The sequence below is a fragment of the Phocoena phocoena genome, chromosome 9, assembly GCF_963924675.1.
Source record: "Phocoena phocoena chromosome 9, mPhoPho1.1, whole genome shotgun sequence".
Lineage (NCBI taxonomy): Eukaryota > Metazoa > Chordata > Mammalia > Artiodactyla > Phocoenidae > Phocoena > Phocoena phocoena.
Genome location: NC_089227.1, coordinates 20,088,320 through 20,101,961, shown reverse-complemented (window position 1 = coordinate 20,101,961; position 13,642 = coordinate 20,088,320). Strand labels below are relative to the sequence as shown.

General features: G+C 37.8%; 1 protein-coding gene across 1 annotated transcript in view; it reads left to right on the top strand.

Moving 5' to 3' along the window:
* The window catches only part of LRRC17 (leucine rich repeat containing 17), a 31,499-nt gene that overhangs the window by 4,515 nt on the left and 13,342 nt on the right, over nt 1–13,642 (top strand). The gene's annotated exons all lie outside the window — the stretch shown is intronic.

Here is a 13,642-nt window from a genome sequence, read left to right as displayed (position 1 = left end):
AAGGAACTACTGACGACTGGCACAGATTTGAGGAGACTAAGGAGAAATGACAACTGAATGCAATATGGAACCCTACATTGGATCCTAGAGCAAAAATAAAAGGACATGAGTAGAAAACTTGATGAAATTTGTATAAAGACTTTAGTTTAATTAATAGAAAAAAAAAGAGGGCTTCCCTGGTGGCGCAGTGGTTAAGAATCCGCCTGCCAATTCAGGGGACACGGGTTCGAGCTGTGGTCCAGGAAGATCCCACATGCTGTGGAGCAACTAAGGCTGTGAGCCACAACTACTGAGCCCATGTGCCACAACTACTGAAGCCCACGCACCTAGAGCCTGTGCTCTGCAACAAGAGAAGCCACCACAATGAGAAGCCCGCGCACCATGACGACGAGTAGCCCCCGCTCGCCACAACTAGAGGAAGCCTGGGCATAGCAATGAAGACTCAACACAGCCAAAAGTAAATAAATAAATAAATTTATTTTAAAAAAAAAGAAGGAAGGAAGAGAAAAACACCTTCCTTGGCTGAGAAAAATCTAAGTTTTAATGTTCAAAAGGTTTACTATGTTCCAGGAAAAGTTAATTGAAAGAACACAGTTAAGTTTGGAAGATGTTTTTAATTTCTCAGAGAAAAGGAAGTTCATGCCAGCATCTTGGCAGGAAAAAATAGGTTACCAACAAAGGAAGAGAAAAATCAGGCTGGCTTTAGACTTCTCTTTAACTTGAAATAGTAAAGATTATGGAGCAACATTTGTAGGGTTTTAAGGATAGAGTAAGGGACATGATTCAAGAACCATACACCAAGAGAATTTGTTGTTCATCCTTCAAGATAACAGAAAGTCATCTTCAGAAAGTAATGACTGAAAATCTAATACTTGCACATCTTGCCAGATAAAGAGTTTTTAAAACTATATTTCCAGTCATCATAGGGTGAATCAAAATCAAAATTAAAGAATAAGGAAATTGTGGAACAAATGGACCATCGATGAATGATAAAACTAGAGTTAGGACTGCATAATCATTATAAATATGATTACAATGTTGAGTTCAAACACCAAAAATCAACATTAAAAGGAAAGTTAAATGATTAACAAAAATCACAATTAATAGGTATTTACATATAGGTGAGTGGAAGTAGAAGAACATCAAGTTCAAGGGAGAATTAAAGTGTATCAGATCTCTTGCCTAACACAGGGGGAGCCAAAGTTACTGTTTCATCGTGACTTTGATAATTAGAGAAATGCATGTTAAAGCATGTTTTTAAAAAACATACAAATATCCACTAGTTAGAATACACAATAGAATATGCATATGTCTTTGAAATGCATTCAGATTATAGAAATAACACTTTTATAGCAAAAGGCAGAGAAGATGAGTACAGTGCAGTAACGTAAGAAATTTAAAAATCTAAAACATAAAGCAAGATGATAAAAATAAGACCAAACACTCAGTTTTGACAAGAAATATTAGTCTTTTAAACTTCCCTCTTAAAAAGGCAAAGAGATTGAAATTTTTAAAAATAGAAGTTAGCTATGTGCTGCATGTAAAAGATAAACCTAAAATACAGCAACACAAAGGTTAAAAATATGGGTATACATAAAGTTATTCCACAAAACCACAAAAGAAACCAAACGTGACTGTATAAATAACAGATTAAAAAGAATTTAAGGCAAAGAAATATCAACCAGGATAAAAGATATAATTTTATGTGAACAACTGCTACAATCTATAATGAAACATACTACTTATTAATCTTTACGTGTAAAATAACAAAAATAAATTAATAGAAGCCTTATCATAATAGGCAACTAATATATCACTTATGTATGACATATCGAGAATTTATACATATATGTGCATATACACCTAGAAATGTTCTCTGAAAGAAACTCGTTTGTTTTAAACATTCATGGATGATTTACTGAAATTGAGTATATAAACTAGTCCACCAAGAAATCTCAATAAATTTCAAAAAGTAGAAATAATTCAGTCCACATTACTTGACCACAGTGTAAAAAACTAGAATTAAAAACATAAGCTTAATTAAGAAACTTCAACTATTTGAAACCAAAAATCCTCTTCTAAATAATTATTAGGTCAAAGCGGTAATCAACATATAATCAAATATACAACAGTTTGTTTAGAAAATGAGAACAATATTTATCAAATCTTATAAGCTTTGCCTAAGTTCTTCTTTAGAAGTAATTTCATAGCTCTGTTTTTTATTTTAAAAGGAAAGAAATCAAATCATACAAATGAAAAGTTTAAAAAGATACATGTACATCATGCCCAAGTCCAAAAGTAACCATTTAGAAAATATAATGAGAAATCATAATCAGAAAGGATACTATTCACAATGGCAATGAAAAAGACACCACAGACTATCCATATGAATAAAACAAAATTTTGAGACATTTAAGAACATTTGAAAGAAAAATTTTAGAAGTATACTATGTTCCTGATAGGGAGACTAAATATTATAAAAATATGGATTAGTTCCCAACTTATTTTACCTTTAATTATTGACATGCTGGTAAATATCTTACAGCTGGGTCTTCAAAAACATGTATGCATATAAATGTATATATGTTTACTGTAAATTTGTACATCTTACTATTTTCTTAAATACATTTTTTTATTTTATTTATTTTTGGCTGCGTTGGGTCTTCGCTGCGGTGCACAGGCTTATTGCAGTGGCTTCTCTTGTTGCAGAGCACAGACTGTAGGTGCGCAAGCTTCAGTGGTTGTAGCACGTGGGCTCAGTAGTTGTGGCTTGTGGGCTCTAGAACACAGGCTCAGTAGTTGTGGCTCACGGGCTTAGTTGTTCCACAGCATGTGGGATATTCCCGGACCAGGGCTCGAACCCGTGTCCCTTGCATTGGCAGGCGGATTCTTAACCACTGCGTGACCAGGGAAGCCCACATCCTTACTATTTTACATTAACTATTTTACATATATAAAAGATGTACAGCACACAACTTACAAATAATAACATACACAATACTGTTTATTGCTAATTTCATATAGTCAGTTGATTCTCAAACAATGTTTTCATTCATTGACTTTTGCCAAACTCATAAATGTAGCTAGTACTTTTGTCTTCTCCTATGTGCACATAAAGAAAAAATAAAATTGTTCACTCTGATGTATTTCTTTTTTTTAACCAAAAAATAAAGTTCAAAAGCTTGAGGAATGGGTATAATTCCAATATGAATATTTTTATTTATATTAATGGTTAAGACAAAAGTAAAACCACAAAGATTTATGTCCAGATTTCACTCATCCATCAATGATGTGACAGTTTTCAAGTACTGAAAAGGTATTTCCTCAACTTTTTTGTGCTAATCATAATGTTGTAGCTACAGATATAACATACTTTTTTTCAATATTTTTTATTGAAGTATAGTTGATTTACAATGTTGTGTTAATTTCTGCTGTACAGCAAAGTGATTCAGTTATACATATATATACATTCTTTGTTAATATTATTTTCTATTATGGTTTATCATAGGATATTGAATATAGTTCTCTGTGCTATACAGTAGGACCTTGTTGCTTATCCATTCTATACATAAAAGCTTACATCTGCTAACCCCAACCTCCCACTCCATCCCTCCCCCAACCCCCTGCCCCCTTGGTAACCACAAGTCTGTTCTCTATGTCCGTGATTCCGTTTCTGTTTCATAGATAGGTTCATTTGTGTCATATTTTAGATTCCACATATAAGTGTTACCATATGGTATTTGTCTTTCTTTTTCTGACTGACTTCACTTAGTATGACAATCTCTAGTTGCATCCATGTTGCTGCAAATGGCTTTATTTCATTCTCTTTTTTGGCTGAGTAGTATTCCATTGTATTATGTATCTTCAACCATTCATCTGTCAATGGACGTTTAGGTTGTTTCCATGTCTTGGCTATTGTGAATAGTGCTGCTATGAAATAGTGATGCATGTCATGTATTTTTTGAATTATAGTTTTCTCTGAATATATGCCCAGGAATGGGATTGTTGGATCATATGGTAATTCTGTTTTTAGTTTTCTGAGGAACCTCCATAATGTTTTCCACAGTGACTGCACCAACTTACATTCTCACCAGCAGTGTAGGAGGGTTCCCTTCTCTCCACACCCTCTCCAGCGTTTGTTATTTGTAGACTTTTTAATGATGACCATTCTGACTGGTGTGAGGTGATACCTCATTGTAGTTTTTTTAAATTGTTGACTTCTGATAGTTGCCTTTTTATTTATTTATTTTTGGCTGTGTTAGGTCTTCATTTCTGTGCGTGGGCTTTCTCCAGCTGTGGTAAGCAGGGGCCACTCTTCATCGCGGTGCACGGGCCTCTCACTGTCGCGGCCTCTCTTTTTGTGTAGCACAAGCTCCAAACGCGCAGGCTCAGTAGTTGTGGCTCACGGACCTAGTTGCTCCGCGGCATGTGGGATCTTCCAAGACCAGGGCTCGAACCTGTGTCCCCTGCATTGGCAGGCAGTTTCTCAACCACTGCGCCACCAGGGAAGCCCTTATTGTAGTTTTGATTTGCATTTCTGTAATAATTAGCGATGTTGAGCATCTTTTCATGTGCCTATTGGCCATCTGTATTTCTTCTTTGGAGAAATGTGTATTTAGGTCTTCTGCCCGTTTGGGGATTGGGTTGTTTGTTTTTTTGTTGTTGACTTGTATGAGCTGTTTGTATATCTTGGAAACTAAGCCCTTGTCAGTCACATCATTTGCAAATATTTTCTCCCATTCTGTAGGTTGCAGACATGACACACTTTTAATCTGCTATCTTGTCTTCTCCAGTCTAAACAATCAACAAAAAATTAAATCAAACCCTAATTTGTATTGTATGGCATTTTTCATGGTACAGAACACTCCCATTTTGGCTGGTTCTAAGCTACCAGTGAGAGAGGTCACTGAACATGGAGTTGGGAAGAGATGCACAGTGCTGTAATATTTTAACCATACAGATACAATGGTCATAACCTCTAGAACATAGATAATAGTAACATGTACAAAAACATTAGAAGGTGATGAGTTTTTTGTATGTACTACCTATATAAAAATTTTAGATATATAAAGAGGTATCACACATCACTTGAGAAAAGTTTTATTCAATAGATGATGCTGGAATAACTGGTTAGTTATTTAACAACTCTTTTTTTTAAATTACTGAAGTATAGTTAATTTACAATGTGTTAGTTTCGGTGTACAGCAAAGTGATTCAGTTATACATACAAGTATACATATATATATTCTTTTTCAGATTCTTTTCCATTATAGGTTATCACAAGATATTGAATAGGGTTCCCTGTGCTATACAGTAGGTCCTTGTTGTTCATCTGTTTTGTATATAGTAGTGTGTATATGTTAATCCCAAACTTGTAATTTATCTCTCCCCCTCCCCTGCCCCACTATCCCCAAGGGTTTAACAGCTCTTGATGTGAAAAAAAAATATTCTTAGCTCATGGACTGCAAAAAAACAGGCTTTGGGCTGCACAAGTCATAGTTAGATGAACCTGTTAGATCACTGCTTCATTTATCTACCACAATTAATTCTAGGTTGATTATAAGTTTAAACAAAAACAAATCATACAAGAAAAAAAATAAATGTATATCAAATGCCTGGAAGGAGGAAAACCCTCTATTTTTTTACAGACTCATGAGAAATTTCAAAGGAAATCTTTGGTAGATTTGACTGACTAGAATATGGAAAGTCAATTAATGAGATAAAGCAAATATGTTACCACCTTTTTTTAGTCTTGCATATTTCCAGAAAATGGTTAGAGAGAAAAGATAAGGAGAATTCCCACCTATAATTTTCTCTGTTTAAGCTTCTCTAAATGCCTCACTGTTATTTTCCGAAGGATCTCAAAAAAGTTACATTCTCAAAAATGGTTCATTCTTTCACAGTAGTTTGAAAACTGTTTTGAATCTCTCCCAATATGAGCATATACTCTTCCTGATTAGTCTTTTCCTTGGTGAAAATAAAGAATAATTGAATGACGTAAATTTTTGATAAAATTGAATATTCTGTCAACTCTTAGTGATGTCTTATATTCTCCTTTCCCTTCTTCTCCAAAGAAGTGCTGGCTTGTCAACAGTCCATAGATCAAAAAAACGCAGGTTTCCTGGAGGTGATTGGGGGGGGGGGGTCCCAATAGGTAACCAGAGCATGACAACAGGGAACCTGGCTCTGCAGTGCTCAGGGTCTAAGGAGGCAGGATATTGGGGTTCTGTTGTAGAGAAGTCCAAACACTGGACTGGGATTGATGGGCCAGGCTCCAAAGCCCAGGAATGAGGACCAGAAAGAGATAGGCAGAGCCTAACTCAACCTACTGGGCAAACTGCTACAAGAGTGACCCCCAAATACCGGCCAAGGCAAGGCTAAGGAGGGAGAGGTTAGGCACTAGCCTGGGGACTTGAAAGCAGTCCTGTTATCAGAATAGGGGTACCAAGGTGGTGGGGTGTTAGTAAAAGGATCACTGCCTTTGGGGAATACTAGAGCAAGTCAGAGCCTAGAGGAGCAAAACTAGTTTCAGTGTAATACAGATAACACAAGTATTACCTCGGCAGGAGTCGCATTGTCCTGTTGGTGATAGTTGTGTTAGATAGATTGAGATACAGGACTCCAGGACAGCTCTCAGAGATGTATCTCATTGATTCATTGTGCATAAAAACACAGGGAAGAATCTTATCAAAGTCTAACAGGCTTTGCTATTTCCCTATTATCTCTCTATTATCTCACTCCCTACTCCAAAAAAGTATATTCGAGTCTTGGTCTCTTCATAGTCTCTGTTATCATTTATAAATCAAATTAAGTAGAAGGTGATGGCTTTGCTTGAAGGTTCATTACTCCCTCCCGTTCCCTTTCTTTGGAAATAAAGTCCCATTGCATCACAATGACACTTCATTAAAATCTGAACCCTTGCCAGTTCAACCCTTTGAGCTCGTGTCAAAGTGTCAAACACTCCTGACTCGTTAGATACATGAAAATGATTAAAAATGGATCCATTTTTAAATTTACTAAAATCATTCTGAAAGACAGGATGAAACTCTTTCAACTGGACTTCATTAAAAAGTGAGTCCAGGGCTTCCCTGGTGGCGCAGTGGTTGAGAGTCCGCCTGCCGATGCAGGGGACACGGGTTCGTGCCCCGGTCTGGGAAGATCCCAATGCCGCGGAGCAGCTGGGCCCGTCAGCCATAGCCGCTGAGCCTGCGCGTCGGGAGCCTGTGCTCCACAACGGGAGAGGCCACAACAGTGAGAGGCCTGCGTACCGCAAAAAAAAAAAAAAGAAAAGGGTCCATATTTACGCATGTATATTTATACAGAGGTGTGTGTGTGTGATTAAGTTTCTGTGATTCTGTTACTGAAGATATTAAAACAGCTAAACAGCCTTGCACCAAATTTACGTTAAGTTTGAGATGTCCTGAAGTAAAATATAGGCTGCATACGTGTTGGACATGAAATTTAATGCAGGGGGTACTGCAGGGGAGAATATCAAAGATTCAGGGAACCCTCTCCCAGAGAGCTGAAATCCAGACAACAGTCTCTCCTAGTAATATATATATATACACACACACACATACACAGTATGACTGCAACATGAGAAAAACACAGAGTGATTTCAAGCATGAGCCCTAAATTGACATTTGCAAGACAGATGTGTTTCAAGCTTTGATTGCAATGGTGCTGCTTCTTGTATTGGTAACTATTTACAAAATGTTCTAGAATGAGTAGCAGCGGGTTTGTATTTATTTAATGATTTATGAGTCTCCCCAGGAACACTGAAGAAGTCTGCTAGTTTCAAATATTTGTGGTACGTTGTCCTGGAAGAATAGGCCTTTGCAGGAAGAGGTAAACTGGCACTAGGCTAGGAGATGAGGTTCGGGGAAGAATTCTGCATGGTCAATATGGCTTCCCCGAACACCACTAAGGATGGCAAAGGTTTACTTTCAGCAGGATCATCAATGCCTAACATTCTGTCCCTAGCTGCTTCCTGGAATCATGAATATTAAAATAACAAAATCCTGTAGGTCAGAGCATCTCGCACATGGGATAAGAATTGGTTGATTTACAGGGGAAGCAAACCACACCTTAAAGAGAACACAAGATTTTTTTTTTTAAGTTGTAAAAAAAGGTTCTGTTGTCAAAAGGTTCTGTGTGCCAATGACGCATGAGAACAAGTGCAGGGCTTTCAATAAACACTGTACTCTTGCCACTGCATTCAAGATACCAGCAATTTTTCTAGACACTCCACCACCAAAATGTAGGATTTGGATATACATGTACAGATTAAAGAGTATACAGTACACTTTTTCCCAACAGGAATGGAGAGAACAAACATAATGTGTGGCATTATAGTTCAATAGAAAGAATCTATCTTCAAAAATGTTCATGGTGCCAATCAACCATCAAAGTGATTGTGCACCTGGTGGAAGACGCCGGCAAAAATGCAAATGAAATGGGACAAGGAGGAAGATAGAAAGCTGGTTTACACCCTAGAGAGGTGGCCACACAGATGAAAATATATGGGAGCCAGCAAGAGGAAGATGAAGTAGGCATTATGTAACATAGAATAATCTGATTTTCCCTTTGAGATGAGGAGGAAGTTCAAAGGAATTTTGTTCTCAATATTTAAAAGAGCTCAAATTTCAATCCCCAAATGTTTGAGCACATAAATGCAAAAATTGTTTCAGTGTCTACATTGCAGGATGGTCCATGAATTTGTCTATGATGCACTCAGAATCTTTCCGGATGTAATATATTCATAAGGCAAGCTTCTTAGAAATCAAAGCTTTTTGAATGAATGTTACTCAACTCCTTAAATGTAAGCCTGTCTCTCAGTCTTTGTCTCAAAGGGAAAGACAACAGTAAAATGTAGCTAGATAAAGTTATCAGCCCTGTACATTATTAAACTCTAAAACTGGAAAACACTTTGATGTTCACAAATTCAACACAGATGGAATTGGGTTTTTTTGGCGGTACGCGGGCCTCTCACTGTTGTAGCCTCTCCCGTTGTGGAGCACAGGCTCCAGACGCGCAGGCTCGGCGGCCATGGCTCACAGTCCCAGCCGCTCCGCGGCATGTGGGATCTTCCCAGACCGGGGCGCAAACCCGTGTCCCCTGCATCGGCAGGCGGACTCTCAACCACTGCGCCACCAGGGAAGCCCAGATGGAATTATTTTGACTTTCCTATTAGAAAGCCAAATTAAAGAATATGATCTTTTATCCAAGTGAGAACTAAAGCTCCCTGAGGGCCAAAACTGAAAATTCATCTTAAATTCCCTATAGAACCTCTATTTTATAACATATAAGTTCCCTATATATCTTTATATATAAAGATAAATATATCTTTAACATAGTAGGTGCTAAAAATATCCACAGAAAGAATGAAATCCAGTAGAAATCTGAAAGAAAGAACTGTTAATGAGGAGGCTGGGTAGGTAGCAAGGAAGAGCCAATTCACAAAGTCTTTTCACCTGTGCATGGACTTCATCCTGGAGCTGGTGCTTAATGAGGAGGGGGAAGCAACCAGGCTGTTCATTCTTTTCCCTCCTATCTCCAAGCAAAGAGCACAGCCGGAGCAAAGGCAAAACAGCAAGAGGAGCTTGGTGCATGCAGGAAAGAAAGCATAGCAGCTTGTGGCTGCTGAAACTTAATGTGCATGTAGGATTTATGAGAAGATGAGGCTGGAAAGGGAGGCAGAGACAAGATGACCGAGGGTCTCCAAGGTACAGTAATGTTAAAGAGCTTTGACTCTATCCAATAGTGTAGATGATAAGTGTGTGTCTAAATGATGGCAGATGGTAGTGAAGTGGTCACATCTGCCTCTAAGAAGGAATATTCTGTGTCCACAGGGTGTAAGACAGATTGGAAGTAGAGGAAAGCCTGGAGACAGGGACCAGGAAGGAGTTGGCTAGAGTTACATGTTCATTTCCATCTTCTTTGGTGCCACAGCTGATAGCCATGAAGACTTATAAATTGAGCCTATTGTCTCTGTTGGGGCCCAATTTTTTCTGTCTCATGCACACATGGCCTTAAACAGAAATATAGTTCATTTTTGTCTAGTTGTTGAATAGTTTCCACTTTCCAGAGACTCCAACCTTGGACATATCTACAGGAATAATAAGAGCATTACATAAGTTGGATAAAATTTCTTGCCAGTATTTAACATAGTTTGCTTTTCTCCATATTTAATCCTAAATGAGCACACAGGCATGTATTTTGGCAGAATCTCTGTGTATTAGTACTCCAGTGGAGCAAGTCTGAATCTATATAAACAACAGTAAAATAAGCTTCTTATACTCACCGTGAGTGTTGGACAGTCAGAGACATTCAGCTCTTGCAAGTTTCTACAGAGGCCTAAATCAAACAAGTTACACATTATTAAACACCATATTACAAATCTTTAAAGTTTTTCCATCCTACATTCACTGCTGTGTATTCATCAGAAAACAAACAAAAACCCTGGCAAATAACTTGTCCCAAGTATATGGTTTCCTTTCCCTGGAAAAAATGATTTATTTTGGCTTTAAAATTAAAAAGTATACATATGTTTATTATTGTTTGAGGATTAAAGAAGGAAGGGGGAAAGAGAAAACTATTTTGGGAAGAAACTGTATATACTTAGAGCTTTCAGCTTTGAAGCACTTGAAGAAAACCAGTCTGCTTTTTTGTGGCATGACATTTTTGTTAATTTGGGGGGTTTTGTTACCTTTTAACGTTCAAACATACAAAAAAGTTGAGAGAAGTAAAGAATTGTACAGTGAATGTACCCATCACCCACCCATATTCTACAATTTATATTTTACTATATTTGCTTTATCACATATCCACCTGTACATCCATCTCTCTGTCCCTCAATCCATCTTAATTTTTTATGCATTTTAAAGTAAGTTGCAAACATCAGCACACTTCCTCCCCACAAATAATTAAGCATGAATATCATGAATAATTCATCATGCATAGTAATTAACAAAATATTTCTATTTTAGGTTAGATTTATATACAGTTTACAATGAGTTGCAGATTGAGATGTGGAGAGTCAGAAAGGTCAAGTACCTGATTAGTTCTGGAACCAGAGACACCTGCACAGCTTGTGATCTGGCAGGGGAAACAAGGCTTGTGTTATACAATCAGCTCTCTGGGTCTAGACTAACAGTAAGTAAAACTCCAAATCTGAGACAGAAGAGAAGCAGTGAGGGGAGGGGACACAAAACAGTGAATGGGAGGAATGCTTGGGGCAAAGAAGGGGAAAGGTATTCTAGATGGAGGAGACCTGTACAAGCAGGAAAACTCCAGGTAAGGGGGTGATCCTGGCATTCACACTGCTACAATGAATAGGAAACACATCTGCCAGTTATAACCAAAGAGCCCCACGACAATAACAACAGAAATGTTATTAATTATAAATCCATTTTGAATATTTCTGTCTCTGCCAAGAATGGGCTATGTCCTAAGTAATAAGTACAAACCAAAACCAATTTCAGAATTTTAAAGATGAAAACAATTCTTAAAACTGTACAGCTCTTGACAGCAAAGGAAACCATAAACAAGACAAAAAGACAACCCTCAGAATGGGAGAAAATATTTGCAAACGAAGCAACTGACAAAGGATTAATCTCCAAAATTTACAAGCAGCAGCAGCTTATGCAGCTCCATATCAAAAAAATAAACAACCCAATCCAAAAATGGGCAGAAGACCTAAATAGACATTTCTCCAAAGAAGATATACAGACTGCCAACAAACACATGAAAGGATGCTCAACATCATTTATCATTAGGGAAATGCAAATCAGAACTACAATGAGGTATCACCTCACAATGGTCAGAATGGCCATCATCAAAAAATCTACAAACAATAAATGCTGGAGAGGGTGTGGAGAAAAGGGAACCCTCTTGCACTGTTGGTGGGAATGTAAATTGATACAGCCACTATGGAGAACAGTATGGAGGTTCCTTAAAAAAGTACAAATAGAACTACCATATGACCCAGCAATCCCACTACTGTGCATATACCCTGAGAAAACCATAATTCAAAAAGAGTCATGTACCACAATGTTCATTGCAGCTCTATTTACAATAGCCAGGACATGGAAGTAACCTAAGTGTCCATCGACAGATGAATGGATAGAGAAGATGTGGCACATATATACAATGGAATATTACTCAGCCATAAAAAGAAATGAAATTGACTTATTTGTAGTGAGGTGGATGGACCTAGAGTCTGTCATACAGAGTGAAGTCTGAAAGAGAAAAACAAATAGCATATGCTAACACATATATATGGAATCTAAAAAAAAAAGTTCTGAAGCACCTAAGGGCAGGACAGGAATAAAGACACAGACGTAGAGAATGGACTTGAGGACAACACAGGGAGGGGGAAGGGTGAGCTGGGACGAAGTGAGAGAGTGTCATGGACATATACACACTACCAAATGTAAAATAGATAGCTAGTGGGAAGCAGCCGCATAGCACAGGGAGATCAGCTCGGTGCTCTGACCATCTAGAGGGGTAGGATAGGGAGGGTGGGAGGGAGACGCAAGAGGGAGGAGATATGGGGATAGATGTATATGTATAGCTGATTGACTTTGTTATAAAGCAGAAACTAACACACCATTGTAAAGCAATTATACTCCAATAAAGATGTTAAAAAAAATGTGCAGCTCTTGGAAGTCATCAGTAATACTTAAGGGAAGAATAGATACCAAAAAATATAATAACTAAATTTATGAGATTATTAATATTTTTATAGAGTGGTTACCTGAATTCATGCAATTCAAATATTTATCAAGAACCTGCTATGTGCTAGAAACTCTACAGGTGCTGGAAATACAGCAGTGAACAAAATAGAGAAAAATTCCTGCCCTTATGAAGTTTACATCCTAGTTGGGGGAGAAGGACAATAAACAAAAGAAGCAAAATATCTATTTTGACAGATGGTGATACGTGCCCTGGAGAGAAATAAAACCAGAAACGGAGTAGAGGGCGACCAGCGAGTGGGAAGGGGTACTACTTTTAAATAGAGCAATCAGAGAAGGTGTTGCTGAGAAGGTGACATTTAAGCCAAGATGTGCAGTAAATGACAAGGACAGTTGCAGTTTACCCTGAGTATTTCTGGAGCCCACCTTCAACATGATTGGTGATTGGGAGACAGTAAAGGAAAGAAAAAAATAAGCTCAGGAGGACATTCATTGGAGTCCTACTCTGATTTGCGCATCTCAAAGCTGTAAGGAGAATCCCTTGAATTTCTTGAATCCAGTTTCAGTTTTCATAATGCTAAGTCCTAACAATGTGGAGTACTTCCCCTGGATCAGGCACTGCGAAGTGTTTGATGCCCATGAGCCTGTTTCATCTTCCCAGCAATACTAGAGGTATCCTCAGTCCCACTTTACAGATGCTGAAGATGAGGTTAAATAATTAGCCTGAGGTCACACAGTTCAGCAAGTAGAAGAGCCTTGATTCACACTCAGGGCCCAAACATTTAGCCACCAAACCAGGCAAGTAGGAGGGTGTGGAGCCTTCTACACCACTCTTCTGCATGTGCCTTTATTAACGGAATGCCTTTGCTTAAAAATAAAAGTAACTTGAAAACTTGCTATTATGTGTCAATTGCGTTGCTCACAATGGTCTCTAAATATTTTTTCCT